The sequence below is a fragment of the Danio rerio genome, chromosome 8, assembly GCF_052040795.2.
Source record: "Danio rerio strain M-AB ecotype USA chromosome 8, GRCz13ab, whole genome shotgun sequence".
In the NCBI taxonomy this organism is placed as follows: domain Eukaryota; kingdom Metazoa; phylum Chordata; class Actinopteri; order Cypriniformes; family Danionidae; genus Danio; species Danio rerio.
Window position 1 is genome coordinate 35,633,317 of NC_141028.1, and position 24,288 is coordinate 35,657,604.

At 35.5% G+C, this 24,288-nt stretch overlaps 1 protein-coding gene across 11 annotated transcripts in view; it reads right to left on the reverse strand.

Annotated features, from left to right (window-relative positions):
• Positions 1–3,025, reverse strand: part of mvb12bb (multivesicular body subunit 12Bb) — a 148,861-nt gene extending 145,836 nt beyond the window's left edge. For 10 of the 11 annotated variants that reach the window (XR_015496728.1, XR_015496729.1, XR_015496727.1 and 7 more), the window contains exon 1: positions 2,974–3,025. The gene's annotated coding sequence lies outside the window, so the exon portion shown is untranslated. 11 annotated transcript variants of the gene reach the window in all.
• Between the last annotated feature and the right edge of the window lie 21,263 nt (positions 3,026–24,288).

Genomic DNA, 24,288 nt, shown 5'->3' on the forward strand with positions numbered 1-24,288 from the left:
TTTTTCCCCACGATGCTGTCAGGGCCGATACAGCAAAGCAGTTTGTGTGCAGCAAGCATTTTTGTCGGGAGAGCAGTACGAGAATTGAAGAATGGCAGACGTTGGCTTTTATCAGAAGTTTGTTCACATTTAAACACATCGCCATGCTGGTTTGTTTGCCTAAATCCTCTATACTAACAGGGCTAATGGTTAAAACAGACAGGGCAAGAGACCTGCAGCACTGAGTCTGCATTCAGACCTATGATTCAGACCCGGGGATTGAGGAAAAAGTCCTCATTTATAGTGTTTATATGAACACGTTTATCTTTATAATGATATAAATTGTGGTTATCTGTATATGAAATTACGAATAACAAATGTAGCAGTGCATTCAATTACTGCTTATTTCTTTGCATTTCAAATTTGTAAACTATAAAATCATGCGTCTCCTCACGGTTTGTGTCTCATTTTTTGAGTCAACTGACAACAGTTGTTCGCTCCTCTCCTTCTCCCCTGTTGGCCACGCCGACTCCTGCCCTTTGCTCGCGGAGCTCCACGCCCATTTTGATGCTTCGTTTGAAAAAATTCTGAGGTAGACCTGAACCAAAAGTGGGGAGTTTCACAGTAATTTTCACAGTATGTCTGATAACATTTTGTTCCTCAGCAGAAAGTCTTATTTGTTTTATTTCGGCTAGAATGAAAGCAGTTTTTAAAATTTTTAAAAAACATTTTAAGGTAAAAAATTATTAGCCCCTTTTTTATACTTGCCTAATTACCTTAACCTGCCTAGTTAACTTAATTAACCTAGTTAAGCCTTTAAATGTCACTTAAAGCTGTATAGAAGTGTCTTAAAAAATATCTAGTCAAACATTATTTACTGTCATCATGACCAAGATAAAATAAATCAGTTATTAGAAATGAGTTATTAAAACTATTATGCTTGGAAATGTGTTGAAAAAAAATCTTCTCTTCGTTAAACAGAAATTGGGGAAAAAATAAACAAGAGGGCTAATAACTCAGGGGGCTAATAGTTCTGACTTCAACTGTAAATGTATCATGATGTTGTGACCACACTAACACACAACAGTCAAGTGCCGACCACAAATTAGGCGCAACTCACGTCTAATACAAAGAACCTGATAAATATTGCAGTACACCTTTAGGGCTTTGAATGATAATAGGCCTGCGTTACGACCCAATGGACCCAACACAAATGACCTGAGATGGAGTAGCAATACAAACATAATTAGGCTCCAGCAAGTCAAGTCTCTCTAAACAACAAGCCACGGCAATCAGATATTTTCTAGGAAATCTAGATCAATCGCTGTCTATTTCCGTCCCGAGATGCTTCGGCTTAATGTGTACGCATGGATCACCAAGGATTAGTGACTAGCCTATGCGGAGGGTCCTTTGGCCTTTTATTAAATTACGTTTAAAGCAACCTACTGGAGTAAACGACACAGTTATTGCATTCAATCTAAATGTTTACCGAATTTATTGCAATTATGGTTATTAAATCTACAGGATTTACTGAGGCAGGAGGGTCTGTGTATAGAAAGTCAGTCGCGGGGACTTATTAAGGAGGAACGAGGATGGCAAATTAGCTTATGGAGGGAGAATGATTTCTTTCTTGTGTTAATTTGTACACTAATCAATGCAGCCTTTTCCTAACTGTGCTGGGCTATTTGATTGTAAAGCAACTTTAATTGAGAAATGGAGGCCAGGCTGTCCAGACTGGGGGCGACTTTCGATGGCACTAATGATGCACACTCATCTTCTAGTGTCTTTATGTTAAAGATCAAAGAGGATGAAGCAGATATGGCCTGAATGGCAACAGATGAAGGGAATCAGTGAAAGCAACAGGCCACATGCTTGAGGACTCCATCAAGGACTTTGGTGCTTATAAAGGATAATACAGATAGAAGGATCAACGAGCATTACAAAAATCTAATTAGTATGAATATTTGTACATCATTTAGTAGTGTTATTGCATTCAAATGTTGTGAAATTTTTTGTTTAATTTGATTAAAAAATATCAGTTGTCATTTATTAGTTTTGATTTTATGTGTTTCATGACACAATTTAGAAAAAATAATAAAAATGTACTAAAACTATTTACTTATGGTTCTATATTGTTAGTACATACAGTACATATTTTATGTCCTTTATGTAGCATTTAACAAATAATATTATAACTACTATTTTATTAACATAACTGCTAAATCATAATATTAACATGACATTTTGATTCAGTCATTTTAATGTGTATTATTATTGAGTAACCTAATATATATATATATATATATATATATATATATATATATATATATATATATATATATATATATATATATATACTATTATTATTATTGTTATTCTCATTATTACCATTATTATTATTATTATTATTATTATTATTATTAATATTATTATTTTACTAAAGTTTTGCTACAACTAAAACAAAGAAACCATGGAAATATGCTATTGAATCATGACAACAAATTCACTTTAATAAATTAACCACGTTATTTGTGGTACCATTATAATCACTGCCAAAAAAATATTTATTTTATTTTACCATTATAAAACCATGGTTACTTTGCCCTCTGCTTTACTGACATGGTTGAATTTTTTTTATACAAAAAATGGCATACATGTGCTAACCTCTCTACATGCAGTCAACATGCTGTCAGAAATTACTTCTATATTGATTTAACAATAGCTTCATTTATTATGTTTTATCAATGTTTAGCGGGTTAAGTCAGTCTGGAATATATTTTACAGTAATGAATTGTTTAAAAATAAGGCAAGCCGGACAATAACTGCGAAGGGGAAATCAACGTTTTGACTGTGAGTGAATGCTTTAAACACATGCGGGTCATTTCGTTGTTTTTGTTTATCCTCGCGCGAATAGCGCGAATATACAGTACATCGTAATGTCACAGCAGCAGATCAAACTAAAAGATAAACCAGTAAATTCCTAATTTTTCTTACCTGAAGGAACCAAATGTGAATGCGTAGCGAACAGCTCTACTGGGATATACACAGAGACGGTCCTTTACTTCCGCAATTGATAACATATTATCAATGTGATAAATGATTGACTAGGTCTGGGGAGATAAACGTGTCGTTCTTACATGTTGATCAACTCAGTCCGCAAATGGAAGACTGTAAGCTATTTGAAATCACTTTTATATAACTGCAAGCCTGTATAGACTGTAAGCTATTTGAAATCACTTTTTAAATAGCAGTTTATATGTCCAGATGAAATTTGATATTTTTCTTATATTTTCGCCATTGGCCTACTTCAAGTTTGCCTATTTTTGCGCAGGTACAATGCTGAATATACGATAAAATGTCAATAAAAAACATTATAAATTGGTAACACTGCTGGAAGTTAGTAACACGCATTTGATATTAAATAATTTATTGGAGCAACTTACATCTCATTGTTATACAATATGACTAGGCTATATGTATATGTATATTTATATATATATATATATATATATATATATATATATATATATATATATATATATATATATATATATATATATATATATAAAGTAAAAACAAGTTTGTGCATTTTTAAAAATATATTTATTTGTTTATTCATTCACAAATCAATATTATTACATATTTCCTCTGAAAACACGTTTCATTAACACATCATAAACATACCCTACACTTTTTTTTATGAAGTGTAGGAGCAAAACTATAAAAATCCACAGAATAAATATTATTCAATCTCATGCTTGCACAGTAAAAGATGAATAATCTATGTACATGCAAAGGGAGGCTCCTGTACCCTCGTAAAGCACAGTGAGGTGGAACAGATTAGGGCACAGCCAATTGCGTAGCATAAGAATACATCAGTCTGCATCGTCTAATGGCAGCCGCGCAGTGGCATAATCCTGATGGATTCGACTCTGTCATAACTTTCAGAGAAAAGAAAGAACACAGAAACAACAGCAAAAAAAAAAACATCTGTTATCAACCCAGCTTTCTTGCTGGAGCTAATAACGCACAAGAAGATCAAACGCACAGGAACTAAACAAGATTTAATGAACATAATAAGGTAATGAGACCTCTTACACTCATCATCATTCATAAAAAACTGACAATGAATCAATGCTCATGGCCCAGAGCAGGCGCCCGCCGCTAGTGTACACTACACACGTGTCAATGAGAGACTAATGGATGCCATCTCAACTGAGACTTGCTGTGTCAGTTTGGCTCAAAACCAAACCGCCCAAAAGCCGGAGAAAGATGTGTGGCAGATAGTGAGATCTCTACATGTGTTTCATGTCACAATGCCAAAAGAACATCAGGTCACGCTGAAACAGATATAGTGAGCCTTTGTCAATATTTACAGGCCCATCGAGATGCTAAAGAAACATGGCAGCACCTAAAATTGGCAAGTCACTCACTATCCATTGACTTAGTCCCCGAATGAGCTGAATGAACCGTCAATTACTCTGGCATAATCTTTATGCGGCGGATGCCCTTCCTACCACAACGGAGCACTGGGAAACATCCAATGCAGGCTCATTCTGATTAAGCATCTCCTATATATTTCTGGAGAGAGCAAAATATGTCCCAGGAGCTGTTTTTTTTTTTTTTTTTTTTTGCAGTTTTTGTTTTGCGCGAATTCACCAGAGGCAGCTGTGTATGCTTTTTGAGATCTCAAATTTCTCTCGCGAGTGTCATTCGTGCCTGCTGTTCTCAAGTAAATGCCCCAGAAGCCACTGCTGTCTGACTGACTTACTAACTGACCAACCGAGCAACCCCCCACCCTCGCCCTTCCCTAAACCCAAGCGGCAGTGTTTTAAAAAGCAATCCAGAAAAATAAAAGCCCTCACCTGATTTTTACCACATTCTCACCCCGTTATTTACTTGTTTATTTTTAGCTTTTGGTTTTGTCCTAGCTACTGTACTTTCTGAAACTGTTCTTCACCAGAATTGAACGCCGTCATCACTGTCAACTCCTCTCTGCATCTCAATTCCACTGACTTACATGCCGAGCTACCAGACAACAGTGTCAGACCAGAGGGAGGCTGGGCAGGGGCCACTTGTACTTCTAAGGGGCACACTTTAATATACATCACAAACTACTTAAACAATTATTCAGTCATTTTTTTTCACGCATCATTCTGCAGTCTTCATAAATAAGATAATTAAATAAATAAAACTCAAAATAATCTTCCATGTTAGTTTATTTGACAAGAAACTTTGTATTGTAGGATAACACATTTCTAACATTTAAGTACATCAAGGCATATTTTCACACCTATAAACTTTAACAGATGCAGTTGAAGTCAATTTTTGTTTCCTCCCGTTAATTTAAAATAATGTTTTACAAGTGATCTTTAACAAACCAAGCAGATTTTCACTTCTGGAGTAATAATAAGTCTTATTTCTTATAGTTTGTGTTGAATAAAAGAAGTTTTTAATGTTTAAAAAAACTATTTTCAGGTCAGTATTATAAGCCTGCTTAAGAAATATTTACTGTATATTTTTGATACTCTACACAACAAACCAGTCATACAATAACTTGACTTCCAACTTTCCTAGTTAACATAGGAAAAGTAAAGTCTTAGTAAAGACTTAGTAAAGTCTTTAAATGACACTTTAATCTGAATCAAAGTAGATAGAAGACTTACACTGACTGTCACTAGGGCAAAGATAATAAAAAATAGTTATTAGACATGAGTTAGCTAAACTAATATGTTTAAAACGTTTTGTAAATAAATCCTGTGTTGAAGACTCGTGCTTCAAAAAAACAAATGAATGAAGGCAAAACTAAACCAGTTGAATGTGACTTTTACAGGAGCGTGACTGCAAACTACTTTTGATCAATGTGTTTCATCAATCTGATTTCTGCTACTTTTGCCACCTGTTTGTATCGGTCTCAGTCATATCTCCGCAGTCTGCCACGGATGGCTGATTTCGCTTCTCCGTGGCGTTTTGAAACAAAAATACACGTCCAAATTTAGGGGGGCCTAAACAGTTTTTATGATGACCCAGGGACAACAACTCTATCAGCCAATCAAACGTCATGATGTCATCATTATGTGCCTCCTGCACAGCCGCAAAAAATATAAAAAAAGAAAAGAAAAAAAATTGCAAATTTTTACCAGTGAAGAGGACAAGTGAAAAGGGTAGGATCAGAAGTTTTCTCCTATCAATTTACAGAATGATCATAAAATTATTATTTGTTTATGGATTTTCTCTTTTTTTCTAGCTTAGCGAACATTTAACTTTAGTTTGCATCGACAAGTTAGCCTTATTGGCCGTCCATACAAGTCTAACGTTAGATTAATGTGCTCTAATGTACTTTCTGCCTCAAATTAAAACAAGATTTATTTTTTAAAAATGGCTGATTTTTTAAATAGTGTGCCTAGCTAGCAAATGCGATTAAACTCTGTCTTTTTCTAAAGTGAGTGCAAATTTGCATTATACGTCTGTTTTAGTATACATTATGCCACTGCAAATTTCTGTTGCGTCGCGTTCAGTTTCATTCAAAGACAAACGGCTGAAATGCAGAACAAACAGCACTTGTTTAAACAAACAAGAGTATTTGAGACGTTAACGTACTGTGAGTCAATTTAATCCGATTATTTATTCTGTTAGATATGAATATGTTGACCTCAGGTCTAACTAGCCACTGGATCGCCCCTAGTTAGTTTCAAAAAATTCAATTTCTGTTAATTATTCATCCTCATTTTGTTCCAAACCTCTGAGAACTTTGTTCTTCTTTAGAACACAATTTAGTTGAAACCTGAAAGCTCCCTCTACATGTAAAGAAAGTTCGCCAAGTAGTACAGACCTTAATATTATAGTGGCTCTATGGCAGCGGTTCCCAACAGTGGGGTCCCAGCTCACAAGGGGGCCTCAGCAAGCTCTGTGGGGGGTCGCGTCATATTTTTAAAATGTTTTAGCAGTGGAAATTAAGGAGAACAATCTTGTTGCCTCGGTTCATTTTATCCCATGACTGACCAAAAAATGGACAAATTTGTAATTAGTTCTCCACAAAAAAGACCCAGGTGAAGAAGCTCCAAACATTTCAGTTAGCTGTCCCTGTTTATCCCGGGAGTCTCCTGTATTTCAACCTACTACCCCCTCCCGTTTTGTTATTTCTCCCGGAAAATGTCGCCCCCACCACCCTGCACACCCCTTGCCCAGTCCTCAGCTTTTTGGTACAGTTTAAAACACTCCCGGGTCACCGACTTAGGTATTGTATCCGATCACTGTGGCCGCCTGAAACGAGGCCGTTACTTACCCGGTTCACAGCTGTGTTCACCCCTCCTCACCCCTGAAACAAAGCCACCAACAACCCAACCTCCTCCCCCCATTCCCCATCCTGCAATCCCCCCAAACCCCTTCACCTGTCCTCAGTTTTTTGATACAGTTTGAAACACCTTCCGGGTTGTTGACTTAGGTATATTATCTGATTGCAGCGGCTGCCCGAACCCCGGTGCATAGTTAATTACCCGGTTTTCAGCTTTGTCCACGCCCCTCACCCCTGACACCATGCCACACCCACCTCCCCCGGTCCTCGGCTTTTTGGTACAGTTTGAAACACCCCCCTGGGTCATCAACTTCGGTATAATAGCCCAAAACCCTGTTCATAATTACTTACCCGGTTCTCAGCTGTGTCTTAGGTAGGTATAAATATGTGTGTCCCTGTCTAAAATCTCCACTGTCCTGTCCCATAAAAGTAAAAACTGCTAAAATATTTCATAAATAAAGTCTCTAAATACATAGTACTGTGCAAAAGTTTTAGGCCAACAAAGCTAATGGTGATGATCTAACAACATCGGGCTTTGTTTTTGAAGCTTTGGTTGCGTACTTGTCTTGTATGAGTTGTAAGCACTGGTGCCTCCTAAAACAATTCAGCACGATAATACAGTAAAAGCCAGTGATTTCTTTAACCATACGGCAGCTTACACAGGCTGTCAAGCGATATCTCACGCACTTTCTGCAGTACAAACATCTCCACTAACTCCCCGAGCTGTTCTCCTTCATCCTGCTGTGTTCCAGTGTCAGCTGAACTTCTCAATGTCACACCTGACTCTCCTGACAAGGTGGGGGAAAAAAAAGAAGAAGACTACAAGCCTTCCTCTAACACCTCAGCTAGATTTCACAGACAGGCTGAAGTTGATGAAATAAAGCATGGAGTGTGGAGAGATGTTTTCAGAAGGAAGGAGGAAAAGCGGGGAAGTGGCACACCTGTTAAAGTAATGGTCTAATTATGGAAAAGGTGGTGAAGCACTCAGCGCGAAACAGTCAGCGATCAGCATTCTCACACTAACTGTGAAAGCCGTCAGCCATTATGGGCTGGTTTTAATGCGCGCCCTGACGCATGCTGGGGATTTGCGGGTAAGATGAATGATGCCCGCATGCATGTGTGTGTGTGTGTGTGTGATGGGGGTGGAGATGGTCCGCTGAGCGATGCAGATGGTACATGGGAGGGGGGATCATTAGATATGAGGGTGCTTTGTTTGCAGCGCTGCATTTCTTACATTCCAATAAACCGCCTCTTCAGGTCCAGTAAATGCCAGCCGTGCGGTTCACTTGCACGGCCTTAAACTTCCTACAAAAGACCTTGTCAAAGGTACTGGATAATAAGGAGTTGCAAAATTCTTATAATGCTGCTTAAATGTCACAGAGTTCAAATAAACAACGAAATGGCATGTTTACACCTTTAGAACTAACTGAGTGTGTTCTCAAATTTCTGCAGGATTGGACCACCTATCATGCACAAAATTCAATGCTTTAAATTTGGAAAATATGTTCATTTAAAAAAGATATATATTTGAGTTTAATTAGATTTTTTTCAGCTAATAAAACTAGGAAAGTACAAATATGAGCTTTTATGGGTGTAATTTAATAGCTTTTAAGGTGTTAAAAGTATGAAGTATGTTTAGCACTTTTATTAACTTTTTAAATTCATTAAGTCCAAAGATTTTCTGAGAATACAAAAAATGGAGGAAAGATCTACTTATTCAGTTTTAGCTGTATGCAGGATGTTTTTAGATTACAGTTTTTCTCAATTGCTTTGGCTTAATTCTCAACTTTTTTTTGTTTTTTAAACGATTAGTTTAGATCTCTAAACAAGTAGCTTATCGTTCTCTTCAGATTTGCATTTCTTATTGATTTTAAAAATTGCAAATGCTTTGGCACATATGTGCAAACAGTGTTTACAATTGTCTGTAGTTTGGACAAAGTAATTGTATATGGCTTGTTGATCAAAACTGATCAGTCGATTCACATTTAAACTGTCAAACTCTTCCCAACTTCTCAATTATTTTTTCATCATGTAAGCTATCACGCTCAAAACTGTTTATTCAATCATCAAACATTTGTATATGCACGTTTACAACGTAAATATCTGATAACTGACATTGTTTGTAATGTCTGCTGAATTGGTGAATGACCTCTTGTTGCATTACAGTTTGCGTTATCTTATCAATCAAGTTTGGAAGTATATATACACTAAAACCCAACAGTCAACTTTATCAAATGAAATGCATGTAGTTAACTCAAAATTTACTTAAAGTTAATTCTACTCATTTGAAAAGAGTTTTGAACTCAGTGTTGAAAGTAATGAGTTAATTAAATAACTCATTACTTCAACTTGAATGGCGTAAGCTCACAGTACCCGTATAGATTATTATTTTTTTACTCAAATGGTTTGTAGCAGACGACGCAGTGGTGCAGTACTGTAGGTAGTGCTGTCGCCTCACAGCAAGAAGGTCGCTGGTTCGAGCCTCTGCTGGGTCAAAGTCGGTGTTTCTATGTTGAGTTTGCATGTTCTCCCTGTATAAATAAAAAATAAATTAAATTAAAATCAAATTAAATTTGCTGCAAATACATACTTGGTACCTGTTAATACACAACAATGATGAATAGATTGATTAATTCTAAGGATAAATCCATAACTTCCTGTGTATGATTTTGCTTTTATCAATGATTTATGGTAGTATCAGACTCCAATACTTAATAATCACTGATGAAAAAAATTGTTTTTGATGCAGTGCCGCAGTAGGTAGTGCTGCCGCCTCACAGCAAGAAGGTCGCTGGGTCACTGGTTTGAGCCTCTGCTCAGTTAGCGCTTCTGTGTGGAGTTTGCATGTTCTCCCTATGTTCGCGTGGGTTTCCTCCGGGTGCTCCGGTTTCCCCCACAGTCCAAAGACATGCGGTACAGGTGAATTGAGTAGGTTAAATTGTCCATAGTGTATGAATGTGTGTGTGAATGAGTGTGTGAATGTTTCCCAGGGATGGGTTGCGGCTGGAAGGGCATCCGCTGCGTAAAAACGTGCTGGATAAATTGGCGGTTCATTCTGCTGTGGCAACCCCGGATTAATAAAGGGCATAAGCCGACAAGAAAGCAAAAGACACTTACTGCAGAAAGCTCTCACAGTGTATCATTTAATATCTTTGTTACATGTTTTCCAGCAGCTATTTTGTATTTTGTTGTTTATAGAATTCTTGATGCTGTCAGGCCTCAAGAAAAGCCTTTGAAACAGCTGAAAATGCCTCCCCTGAAAACGCGTGAGAAAGAAAGGTCATTGGCTGTGTTTTCTAATTTACCAACACTTGTCTGGGGACCTGCAGAGATGGAGATTTCTTTGTTACCAGGCAGTGTAATAATATCCTTATCTCGACCTGGGAAATCTACAGAAGCCCTGGCGACCTCCGTCTCCACGCTCAAGCCATTACTTGCGGAAGAGTGAAAAAATCTGCCACGCTCGCCTCAAATATGATCCACTCCTTGCTCCCTCGTCCCCCTTTTTTTACTTGCAAGCATATGAAAAGGCCCCGTGTCTCTTGAATAGCTTATAATAATGTGTTTTAAGAAGCGCGGCCTTACTGCACCCAGAGGACGCAGCCGAGTGCCTGGATGTAATATCCATGTATTTTCCGCAAGTAATTAAAGGTCAGTTTGGGTTAGTCTACAGTTGCCTGGCTGGAAAGAAGCACTCCTGCTCTCTTTTCCACTCATCAGCTGTGATGCTTTGCCAAATGTGATTACATCTTTTTTTAAGCCATCTGTTTTGTTGGCACCGTCGATGCATACGTTAAAAACAGCCCCTTATTGCTATTATCGGATACACCATACCAGCTCCATTTGCTTTAATCAGGCGAGCTGTGATGCTCATCGCGCGTTAATGTTTAAGGAGACTAAAATGCTATCGCAAAATGATTTGATTATATTTATCAGGACTCCACTCGAATTGAAATTAATCCGGACTCAACCTCGCATAATATTTCTTGACGTCTTCATTGGTTGATGTTAACCCGAGTTAACAAGGTCAGATTTGTGACCTCAACTTTAACAGAGGCCGCTGATTTTCTTTTCGCTGATAGATTTAACTGCCAGTTTTGCTTTATTCACACATGTAGTGACAAAAGAACACTGTGCAGAAAATCATGTTTAAAAAAAACAATTAAACATTATGAATTGTCTGCAGTGAGATATACTGTACACACATACTGTACGCCACTTTATGAGGTACATCTGTTCAAATGCAAATATCTAATCAGAAAATCACCTGGCACCAACACATACATTTATATATGTAGATTTGGTCGATAATTAATTATTAGTATTGTTGTTGATAATGTCCATCCCTTTATGGCCAAGAGGCTATGTTTTTGCAGGGTAAAGTGCCATTTAAAGGTCACCTATGATGAAAATCATCTTTTGCAAGCTGCTTGGACAGAACTGTGTGTAGGTATAGCGTGTCCACAGTCATATTGGGGTGATATAATCCAAGCAAGTCTCTTTTTAAACATTTCCAGAAGTTAAAATAGGATCCAAATCCCTCCCATTTCGAGACCCACAGCAATGTGACGTGGGAGTGCGGTTTCCCCGCCCACTGAACTGATTGACAGCCACGTATTAAGATGTCTCTAGTAACGCGTATAATCATATCAACAAGACAGGATGTGTACCAAGCAACTGGGATTTAAAGATCTGTTCAGCTCTGTGTGATCATCAATCATCATCAAATGTAATCAAGAATGAGTTATACAAATTGAAAACATCTTTAAAACAGTGCATGTTCATAATGAATTACAGCAATTTTACCATCTTTCATCACCACATCTGCATGTCAGTACAATCATAAAAGAAGACACTTCAATCCCGGTTTGTAGACATTAAATCAGGTGTATTTTGTACATAAACATAACAGATATCCATACAGCAGTGAATATTAACATGTATCCTGTCACATGTGCCATGCAAAAACGTTAAACACATCTGCTGTGTGTGTGTGTGCCCACTTTGTGTGTGTTAAAAATCATTTTTTTTTTGTTTGTTTTATTTAATATGCCGATTCCTGTGTCTTTAGTGTTTATTAGCCTAAGCAACCATAACCTAAATAGCCAGCCTGATCTCACAAGGAAACATAAGTATTTTACATTTTGCCAGTTTAGTGGCTAATTCGTACAAGTTCAGACGCACAAAAATGTATGATTTTAAAAAGGAGGCGTGGCACCCAACCCCACCCCTAACCCCAATTGTCATTGGGTGATGAGTAAATCATACTAGATTGTTCAAATTAGATTGTACAAATTCATACGAATTACCCACGAAATCAATAAGTTCCGAATTGCCGCGAGATTGTGTGGAAATAGACCAGTCCGACACGCTTTAGTGTCTCCTTGAAACATTTCCATTTTGTTGTGAGAAAATGCAGTGCGTTTTCGTAAAATGTTTGTGTACATTTTTTTAAAAATGTGTTTGCGTTGTGAGAATTTTGTTTTTTGTAATTGCACGTGTTCCTAAATTGCAGTACATTAGGCTCTCTTGGCTAAATATAAACCTGTCTTTGTACAGTATTTGTCATTAAAACTTGACATTATCAAGACATCACTTGTCATAAATCTGTCATAAACATGACAGTCATGATGCCATTATAATAATTGTGTCATGACTTTTGGAATAGCATCATTCATATTTTTCTTGACATAAACTAAAATAAAAAAAATGGATTTGTCATTGATTATTGGCACTTTTACTGAGAAATTTTAATGTTTTTCCATTATAAAAAAATTATGAGAAAACAATATTAACAATAAAATTGAAAATTACTTTTTTTGTGTTTATCAGCTGTTATTATAACTTTTGGTGTGGATTATATTATGAGTTAACTTTTTGGAGTGTTTTAACTTGACTTCTTTTGTCAGTTACCAATGTGTGCAGCCATGATGGAGATACTCGTATGCAAACACCAGCATGATTACTCACTACTGAATAAGTTGTTCAGCTAATTTATGCCATGGGAACTACTAAATCATAGCAAGTATTTTTTTTTTTATAATTTATTTAGTTAACATTTTAGATTGAAATAAATATGCAATATTTAAGAAATTTGTAACAAAGCCTGAGATTGACCAAATAGAAAAGTAAAATGTAATACAAACAGCAAAACTTGAATAAGAGGTACACAATTTGGATTATCTGATCCATGATGCAGTCTCACTGATAATAATCCAAAATTATAGTTTCCTGCTGGTGCCATTTATTTTGGTTGTGGTATATTCCAAACTAAAAATGTAAGTGGAGTTTCGAAGTAAAATTAGCTGTAGATAGATCCAGCCATTTAGTATCAGGATAATTTTTTGCAGCAGTCAGAACAACGAACAGTTGGGTTGATAGACAAAGAGAAGTATTAATCGTCCAGCAAAACAAAAGAAAAATATACTTTAGATCTCATTAGATCCAATAGAAGGTCTCGTATCCTGGACCAGAACAATAAAATCTGAGGGCATTCCCATAAATAAAAAAAAACTTCTGCTTAATATGTTACAGCTTTTGGCAGCATTTAGAACTCAAAAATGTTTCAGAGTTTTGAACAAACTCAAAATGTGTTCATTGTTATCCAGTCTAATTGATTAACACAGGCCAAAACAAATAATTTATCATTTTGAGCATCGATAATCAGCAAAATATGTTAATTTCATTTGGTTCAGTGGCATTGTTTATGCTCTTCTCTCCAACATGGCCGACTGATGATGCATCGTGAAAACACTCTATTGTTATCCTCCAAGTTATCATCCTTAGCATGAACGGGCATTTAACAAGGTCGGATTTGTGCCCCTGACTCCAGCGGGCACCGCAGTGCTCTTTTGCTGATAGATTCAAGTGCCAACCTTGCCTCGGTCACATGCACAGTGACACGGACACATCGTACACGCCGAGCTCGCATATTCACACACACAGACACACACACACACATTCGCACTCCAGCGTCTGGCAGGAGGTCTGGCTCGCTTCGACTGGCTGCGCCTCGCTGCCCTTGTGCAGCGGTGTGCCAGTTGTGCCTCCCCCCATTGCTGCGAATGCCACCATCTGGTGAGCCACGTGGACATCATAATCTCCCCTTAATTACATTAGCGCCGCAATCAGTTACTGCATTACAAGGCCCGGCGAAGAGCTTTTAAATCTTGGAGGAAATCATAAATAATTGCACTAAGTACCCGGCGCCAGATGTGCGTGCCAACTTGGCGGGCATGAGATAAATAGTCACCCCTGCTGATGACGCTGTTCGATATTGGTGGGTTTTTTTTTTGGGCGATGTCATCCTTTTTTAGCCTTTGCTCTTTTTGCTCTCTCTCCCTCCATCATCTCATAGTCCTCTTGGCTCTCCTCTTTGCCACTGGCATAAGGAATAGCGAGCGCTTACCGTCCATTACCATTACACTGCTGGACCTGTTGCTGTCCAATTTTGCAGTACACAGTGAAAAGCGGGCATCCGGGCTCGATCAAGTAACTGTTACTGCTTTTGTTGTAGATGAGGGGTTTTTTTTTGGTGGGAAGATGCTGGTTGTTTGCTCTGAACATATTTAGGTGTTGTCATGTACAGTAATCTGAATGAACACATCAGAGGTGCTTTCAGGCCTCACTCACTTGTCTTCCTTGGACCTGATAGTTTTGAGCTGTGTTTGTTAATGTCATGATCACAAAGAGATGTTTGATGTCTAAATGTACAGAAGTGTCATACAGTATCTAAATGTAATGGAATAACATTCAAAAAATGTCCTTCGAAGCAATGTGCAGTTATAACATTTTGATTAGCCATTATGAAACCATACATGAGATGACAACAACAATGGTAATAACAATAATTATTACCTGCCGTACAGGTCAATTGAATTAGCTAAATTTTCCATAGTATATGTGTGTTAAAGAGTATATATGGGTGTTTGTCAGTGTTGGGTAGCGGCTGGAAGGGCATCCGCTGCTTAAAACATACTGTATGCTAGATAAATTGGCGGTTTATTCCACTGTGGCGACCCCAGATTAATATAGGGACTAAGCTGAAAATAAAATGAATGATAATAATTCTTTACACATATACTGTACAGTGCTTTTCTAAGACTCAAAGCGCTTTATCTCAATCTCCTCATCTACCTCCAGTGAGCATCATCCACCTGGATGACGCGATGGCAGCCATACTGTGCCAGATCTCACCCCACACACCAGCTGATTGGTGGAGAGGAGACAGAGTGATGATGCCAGGTATGATATGGGGATGTTTTGGAGGCCATGAGGCCAGTGGGCAAATTTGGTCAGGATACTGTAGTTAAACCCCTACTCTTTTCAAAGGACATTCTGGTACTTTTAATGATCACAAAGAGTTAGGACCTCGGTTTAAGGTCTCATCCAAAAGACGGCGCTCCCTGAGCAGCATAGAGTCCCCTTCACTATACTGGGGCAGTAGGACCCACACGGACTGCAGGTTGAGGGTCCCCTGCTGGTCTTACTCACACCACTTCGCTTAGAAGCGCAAATGCTTTTGGACAGCTATGATATTCTAAACAATTGAAGTCAAACCTATTTGCAATTCTGTGAATTTATTTTTAATTAATGAAAAAATATTTTACAAGTGTTACTTCACAGAGAGGAGATTCTTTAATTTAAGTTTTTTTTTACATATTTTTATAAGACAAAGAAAAAGTTACTAGAAATTACTAATAATTAAATATATTAAATATTAAAATAAATATTTTAATAACTAATTTCTGTTAGTTATTAAAAATGTAATGGGGATAGTGCATAATATTAATTCATTTGGCTTAGTCTCTTATTTATCAGGGGTCGCCACAGTGGAATGAACCACCAACTTCTCCAGCATATGGTTTACGCAGCTGATGCCGCAACCCAACACTGGGAAACACCCGTACACTCACATTCACACACACTCATACATTATGGCCAATTTAATTTATTTAATTCACCTATATCTTGTGGGGGACTGTGGGGAAACTGGAGCACCCGGAGGAAATCCAAGCGAACACAGAGAGAACATGCAAACTCCACACAGAAATGGCAACTGACCCAGCCGGGACTCGATACAGCGACACTGGTGCGGCAGTGTTGCGATGTGATCCAGTTATGTTGGAGTTCTGTGATTGCTGTTGTTGGCTGGTGTATGGTTAAAAATTATGGCAGCAATTTCGGTTATTTTGATTTAAATAAATTAAAATGTAAAACACATATATTTATAATTATCTAATAGATTGCGTGTTTTTGTGCATCTGGGCTGGTTTTGGACAGCTTTTGGCCTTTTGTAATTTAACAAAGTGTGAATATTTCTCTTGTATCATGATTTATACTGTGAGTCTGTGAGAGTTTTGCTTCATCTGGAAAATGTCCACATTCCACTAAACACAAATAAAAGTCACATTCTGTCAAAAGACAAACTCAATTCTAAGGTAGAGCAAACAAAGAGCTGTTACACTGACAAATGGTCAATTATACTGTACATAATTGTCTTTCCTAATTGTGTCCTCATTGCTCAGTTTGAGGACAAATATTCAGATTTGCCACTTGTCATTTTTAAAGTCCTCATGAACTAATGTCTGGCTCAGAGAGGCAACGCAGAGGATGATTCATTGGACCTGAATCGAATGATTCACAATTATTCGCTTATTGTGAAAACACAAATGACTGTAGCATTCATCAAATTCAAATGAGGCAGTAAAATAAATGATGCCTGTGTTTTGTTGAGGAGCAGACTGCTTTTGGAAGAAAGAAAGAAAGAAAGAAAGAAAGAAAGAAAGATAGAAAAAAAGAAAGAAAGAAAGAAAGAAAGAAAGTAAGAAAGAAAGAAAGAAAGAAATGATGTTGACCAGTCTCAAGCTCATTTTCATCTTTAAACCAATATGAGTTGCAAATATGAAAATGATTATAAATTACTGTTGATATAATCTCCATATCTTCACAATGCTTTTGGTCAGTCTTTATGTCGATCTGTTTAAACCAATGAACAAGCTTGTGACTAAATCTTGTATGTCTGTTAGATAATCAAACTGTAAGCCAAACCTCAGAACTCTGCCCTGCCTTCATTATGAATTAAGTGATGCACACAGTTTGTTTACTCCAGAAACATCATGTCTGGGAAATGTTATTTTTTAATGAATTTGAGGAATGAAAAGGTGATGACTAGACCCACCCGGAATCTGCGCGCGCAGAATTCCGCAGATTTTTTATTCAGTTTTTTTTTTTTTAATAAAGTTCAGTAATATTATTGTCTAATATGAAAATGTTCATCTGATTTACATACAATGCAGTTTGTGCAGTCTTTTACTTGATATATTATATGACAAACTTGCTTTATTTACCAAATCAAGTAAATCTAATTGGATTTGCATTTTAAACATTAAATAAAAGTTAAAAATATATAATTTTTTATTGCACATATTAAGGTTTTAGTTATGATACTTTCACAGAAATCCGCAGATTTGTACCAAAATCCTCAGTAGAAAAAGCAAAAAAACGTCCGCAGATTTCGTCTGGCCCTAGTCATGACGTCAGGGGGGAAAAATTCAATGTCTAGTCAGCGTCTAAGGACGTCAAATTGACGTCCTGTGCCTTCAGGATAAAGAATCTATAGAAACTCTATAGAATTTATAGCAAAACTGAATTGAAAAATTTAAGCAGTGGTTGGGTTTGTCCATATCCTCCTGAAACTTGGAATGAAACAAGCTAATAGGTGTTTATTTATTTATTTATTTGAAGTGCATAAATAATTATCAAAACCTGTTAACAGATATTGTTGCAATTAACATTACACACCCTATGGATTTGGACAAAGGTTTCAATCATACAAACGACATTTAGCCTGGTTGAGTATGTACAGTGTGTGTGTGCATGCGTGCATGGATGCGTGTCTGTGTGTGAAGCGCAGCCACTTTAGCTTCTCTCATTTGCTTTCATTCCAAGCAGACCCTTGTTAGAAGAAAAACCAGAGGGGGTTGACGAAGGAGAATTCCAGGTATTGACTAAATATATCTTTTCATTTATCATAATTTCTCCTTCCCACTTTGTCGCAGCTTCACTGTTTAAGGAAGATGGATGACACAAGATGTTGTCTTGCCTTTCAGACTCTTTCTGCTTGGGTAAGTGTGTCCAATGCTGAATTATTTTGCCAGTTTATTACTCTCCAGTAAGCGGCTGTCACCGTGTTCCCACTCGTGTCACTTCCTGTTGGAGCCTGCGTACGGCCTTATCTGAGCGCCGTCAACTGTCAGATTGCTTGTCAGCCATTGTGGCTCTATAGAAACATGGCTGCGGCGAATCCCAATTGTAAATCAGCATTTAAATGGAGCGCACTTTAAATATTTCTGTTTTTCTGCTCTCCTGAGTCTCGTACGCTCAGGCTTTGCGCTTATGAAAATAGACAGTTATTTTTAGCGAACACTGAAATCAATAATTCTCATCTATCACCATGCCCGAGCGTGTAGAGGTGGATGTTTAATGGCTTTGTGCGGCTTGTGTATTGTAAACTAATATTATTGATTTGCAAATGCAGCATGTTCGCCTGTCAATCACACATGACATCAGAGATGAATGGAGAATCAAATATCGCCTTCAGGACGCCATACAAACTGTGTTAGACTATTGTTATCGACTTTGCTATCTATGTTCGTGTTTTTTTTACATATTAGATGCCAATCTGACTATTAAAATACCAAATTCCCTACAAAGATGAAAAATTTTTACATAAAAAAATGCATTATCAGAATAATGTGCTCAAGACTGAACTAAATGTTTTACGTAAAGATCTTCTGTAGTTTAAATGTATATTAAATGAAATATGATCACTTCCAGTGCTCAGCATAATTGAGTACACCCCATTTTAAAGATGAATATTTTTATCCGTTTCTCAGTGAATATAGGTAATGCATTTTGGTGCATTTAAAGAAAAGAGATTTATTAAACAGGTACATTTATTAAAATAATATTTTAGTCACCAAACATATTTAGAAATGGAAAGATAATACAATAAAATTCATGTGAAATATTGCAAAAAAATTACAAACTACCACATTTCAACAACGTTTTATATATTTTTTGTTTCTCTTGATTTTTGATATTTTTTGATTTTTTTTTTCCCCTGACATATAGATTTGGTTTAGAAATTATTGAATTTATATGAAAGTTATTTTGTTAGATTAGCTCCAGATTTGGCTTCAGTACTGACTAAACTAATGTATATAAACAAATATAATATTGTATAGATTCCTATAGAAAACTGACTATCAAGAATATAGCTTAAAGGAGCTAATCATTTTGTCTTTAAAACGGTTTTTAAAAAATTCTAAGCTGACATAAAACAAATAAGAATTAAAATATTATCCGACATACTGTGAAAATTGTTAAACATCATTTTGGAAATATTAAAAAAAAAAACTTTCAAAGGGGGGCTAATAATTCTGACATATGTATTTATTTTGAAAGTGCTCTTTGTTTCCAAAGAGATTGCTTTAATTTGAATCAGAAATACAGGAAAATAGTAATACTGTGGGTAAATACAGTACATTGTAAAATGCCATTATTCCTGTTTATATTAATTATATTATATTATATTATATTATATTATATTATATTATATTATATTATATTATATTATATTATATTATATTATATTTTAAACATTATATATAATAGATATTATACATGTTAATGGAGATAATTCAGTTAAATAATATTATCTGCAAGTACAGTTTTTATTTGTTTATTTATTCTTTTAATATTTATTAGAATTTTTTATATAATGTGGACATTTATTGGATTTGAAAATCAATCAATCAATAAATAAATTACTACATTTTACTAAAAAACACTTTTTGAATTTTGAAAGGAGCAAATGCCTTGTTGACACCTGAGGTCAGAGGAGAATGGCCAGACTGGTTCGAACTGATAGAAATGCAACAGTCATTCAAATAACCACTTGTCAATATGGACCAAAATCTCTGAGGAATATATATATATATACACATTTTAATAATATGATAATCTGCTATAGATAATCAGAGAAGTATTAAATCATATTAAATCAATTAGAATTATATTAGATCAACAAAGATATTATAAACCAGCCCATAAATACTTCACACATTGTTTCAATGCTTAAACACATGCATAAAGTAGAGTCTCCAAAAAAAAACTGCAGTGTTGCCCTTACATCCCCTGTCCTGTTTCTCCCGGTGCCACAAGGGCAGCCATTAATATGAGAGGGGGGCCGATTCCCCTGGTGCAGTGACTTATGAGAGGGGGTCCTGTGACACAGACCCCGCCAGAGTGAAATCGCTGACTGTCCCATAAAGCAGACATGAACCCCAACCATCTGCTTCAGTGCTGGTTACCTTCAGCTACTGGTGTTACTGTGATCACCTGTAATACTTCATCACAGAGTAGCTCTACAGTCAGCAGTTCAACTTTTATTTCAACTCCCTGCACTTTCTGGAGCGCACCTGTATCTCTCAGAAGGTCAGGAACTACTGTTAGCATGTGAAATTTGAAGCTGAGCATTGTTTAATATCTATCTATCTATCTATCTATCTATCTATCTATCTATCTATCTATCTATCTATCTATCTATCTATCTATCTATCTATCTATCTATCTGTCTGTCTGTCTGTCTGTCTGTCTGTCTGTCTGTCTGTCTGTCTGTCTGTCTGTCTGTCTGTCTGTCTGTCTGTCTGTCTGTCTGTCTGTTTCTCTCTCTCTCTCTCTCTTTCTCTCTCTCTCTCTCTCTCTCTCTCTCTCTCTCTCTCTCTCTCTCTCTCTCTCTATATATATATATATATATATATATATATATATATATATATATATATGTACAGTTGAAGTCCGAATTAATAACGCCCCTGTTTATTTTTTCCCCAACTTCTGTTTAATGGAGGGAAGATTGTTTCAGCACATAATAGTTTTAAAAACTTATTTCTAATAACGGATTTATTTTATCTTTGCCATGATGACAGTAATATTTTACCTCATATTTTTCAAGACACTTCTGTAAAGCTTAAAGTGACATTTAAAGGCTTAAATAGGTTAATATGGTAAGCTAGGCAGGATAGGGTAATTAGACAAGTGATTCTATAACGATTGATTGTTCTGTAGACTATCGGAAAAAAAATAATAGCTTAAAGGGGCTAATAATTTTGTCCCAAAAATGGTTTTTAAAAACTAAATACTGCTTTTCTTTTAGCTGAAATAACACAAATAAGACTTTCTCCAGAAGAAAAAAATATTACCAGACATACTATATATATATATATATATATATATATATATATGTGTGTGTGTGTGTGTGTGTGTGTGTGTGTGTGTGTGTGTGTGTGTGTGTTTGCAGTTGGAAAAATGGTTTGTTAAAATTAAAACAAAATAAAATAAAACACTGGTGTTTGTAATACCTTATACTGTTTTTAAAGTATCTATTTTTTTAAGTTTGAAAAACTATAAAATATAATAAATCTAATTATATATATATATATATATATATATATATATATATATATATATATATATATATATATATATATATATATATATATATATATATATATATATATATATATATATATATATAGCACTTTTCAGTTATTTATTTCAGCAGAAGTTTTTTTTTTTTTTTTTTTTTTTTATAAAATAAAATAAATTGATTGGTGTTTGTAATATATTGTACTGTTACTTTAAGTGTCTGTTCTTAAAATTGTCATTGGCTACCGGTTAGGTCATGTATTGATTTTAAGACTCAGTCCATAGGGTAACATCTGTGATCTTGTGACACTTTCTACTTCTGCTTGCAGTCTTTGCACTGTCTTACCTTGTTACATCCACACGGCACACTAAACACCAAGGGCTTTTTCACACCATGCGCTGATATTATGAGATACATTACCCATTACCATTAGGAATGCCATTTCTTTGAGCTATTTTAAGAAGACTCACCTCTTTAGCAGTGTTTTTAATGTACGATTTATTCAGCCTGATCTCACGAGAAAACGTAAGTATTTTATGTTTTGCCAGTTTAGTGGCTAATTCGTACGAATTCGTACGAGTTCAGACGTACGAAATGGTACGATTTTAAAAAGGAGGCGTGGCACCTGACCCCACCCCTAACCCCAACCGTCATTGGGTGATGAGCAAATCGTACTAAATTGTATGAATTAGATCGTACGAATTCATACGAATTAGCCACTAAATGAAAAAGTTACGAATTGCCGTGAGATTGTGTTAGATTTATTGTCATCTAACTTATTGTTACAACTTCTTGATGTTAGTCAAGGGACTGAAATATGTAACATTTATATTGTGTTTTTTGTGTGTAATATGGGAGTAGAAAAAAACATGCATCAACCAAAATACTGCCAAAAAATTATAATTTATTATACAAATATCTAATTTTCAACACATTTCTAAACATGATAGTTTTAGTAACTCATTTCTAATAACCGATTTCTTTTATGTTTGCCATGATGACAGTAAATAATATTTGACTAGATATTTTTCAAGACATTAAAAGGTTTAACTAGGTTAAATAGGTTAACTAGGCAGCAGAAGGTAATTAAGCAAGTTATTGTATAACGATTGTTTCTTCTGTAGAGTATTGACAAAAATATAGCTTTAAGGGGCTAATTAATAATTTTGACCTTAAATTAAAAAAATAAATAAATAAATAAAAACTGCTTTTATTCTAGCCAAAATTTAACAAATAAGACTTTCTCCAGAAGAAAAAAATATTTTCAGACATGTCCTTGCTCTGTTAAACATCATTTAGGAAAATATTATTAAAAAGAAAAATATTTCAAATGGGGTTTAATAATTCTGTATATAACAACAAATAACCACAAAAGGTAAATTATATCAATTTAAACTATACTATATTTATTTTCCTATCTATTGTTTTTTACTGTTTTATTGTTTTTGCCTTGTAGCACTTTGAGTTTGAGAAAAGCGCATTACAAATGTGTTGTTATTATTATTATTATTATTATTATTATTATTATTATTATTATTATTATTATTATTATTATTATTATTATTATTATTATTATTATTATTATTATTAAAAAACAGGGCGAAGCAGTGGCGCAGTAGGTAGTGCTGTCGCCTCACAGCAAGAAGGTTGCTGGTTCGAACCTCGGCTCAATTGGCGTTTCTGTGTGAAGTTTGCATATTCTCCCTGCGTTCTGCGTTTGCTCCACAGTCCAAAGACATGAGGTACAGGTGAATTGGGTAGGCTAAATTGTCCATAGTGTATGTGTGTGTGTGTGTGTATGTGTGGATGTTTCCCAGAGATGGGTTGTGGCTGGAAGGGCATCCACTGCGTAAAAACGTTGCGGTAAGTTGGCGGTTTATTCCGCTGTGGTGACCCCGGATTAATAAAGGGACTAAGCCGACAAGAAAATGAATGAATGAATTAATTATTAAAAAACAATTGTGAAAAGCTGCTCATGTTTTGAATTCAGTTCCAGTCAATCATTATTGTGCTTCTTTGATACTAAATATAATAAAAATGTAATTAAGAGACTGGTAGACAATTTTTAGTTTAACAACATTTGGTATGATAACATTACTTTAAAATGTCAAATGAAAAAAAAAAAAAGTCATTTACATTTCATTTTTTATTTTTTCTATTTCCCTTAAAACTGTTTGTTTCATTAGTTGTCACTGAAACTCAAGGTTATTCCAGAAAATATTTATGTGGCTCTTCTGAAATGAATAAAACATGTCTGAAAATACTGCAAATGTCTTTGTTATTTTGACAAATAATTATTATGTGCATGAAATGATTTAAAAGTATACTTGCAGCTAAGCTTGCAGCTTACGAACAATGTTTTACTCAAACTGTAAATTGTACAGTTCTATATGGTCTCTTACTTTTATTTAAAGAATTGTAAATAATTAGCTAAAAAAAATAATTTTTGTATTGTATTGTATTGTATTGTACTCTATTGTACTAATTTTACTATTTTATTATATTCATATATTATACTTGT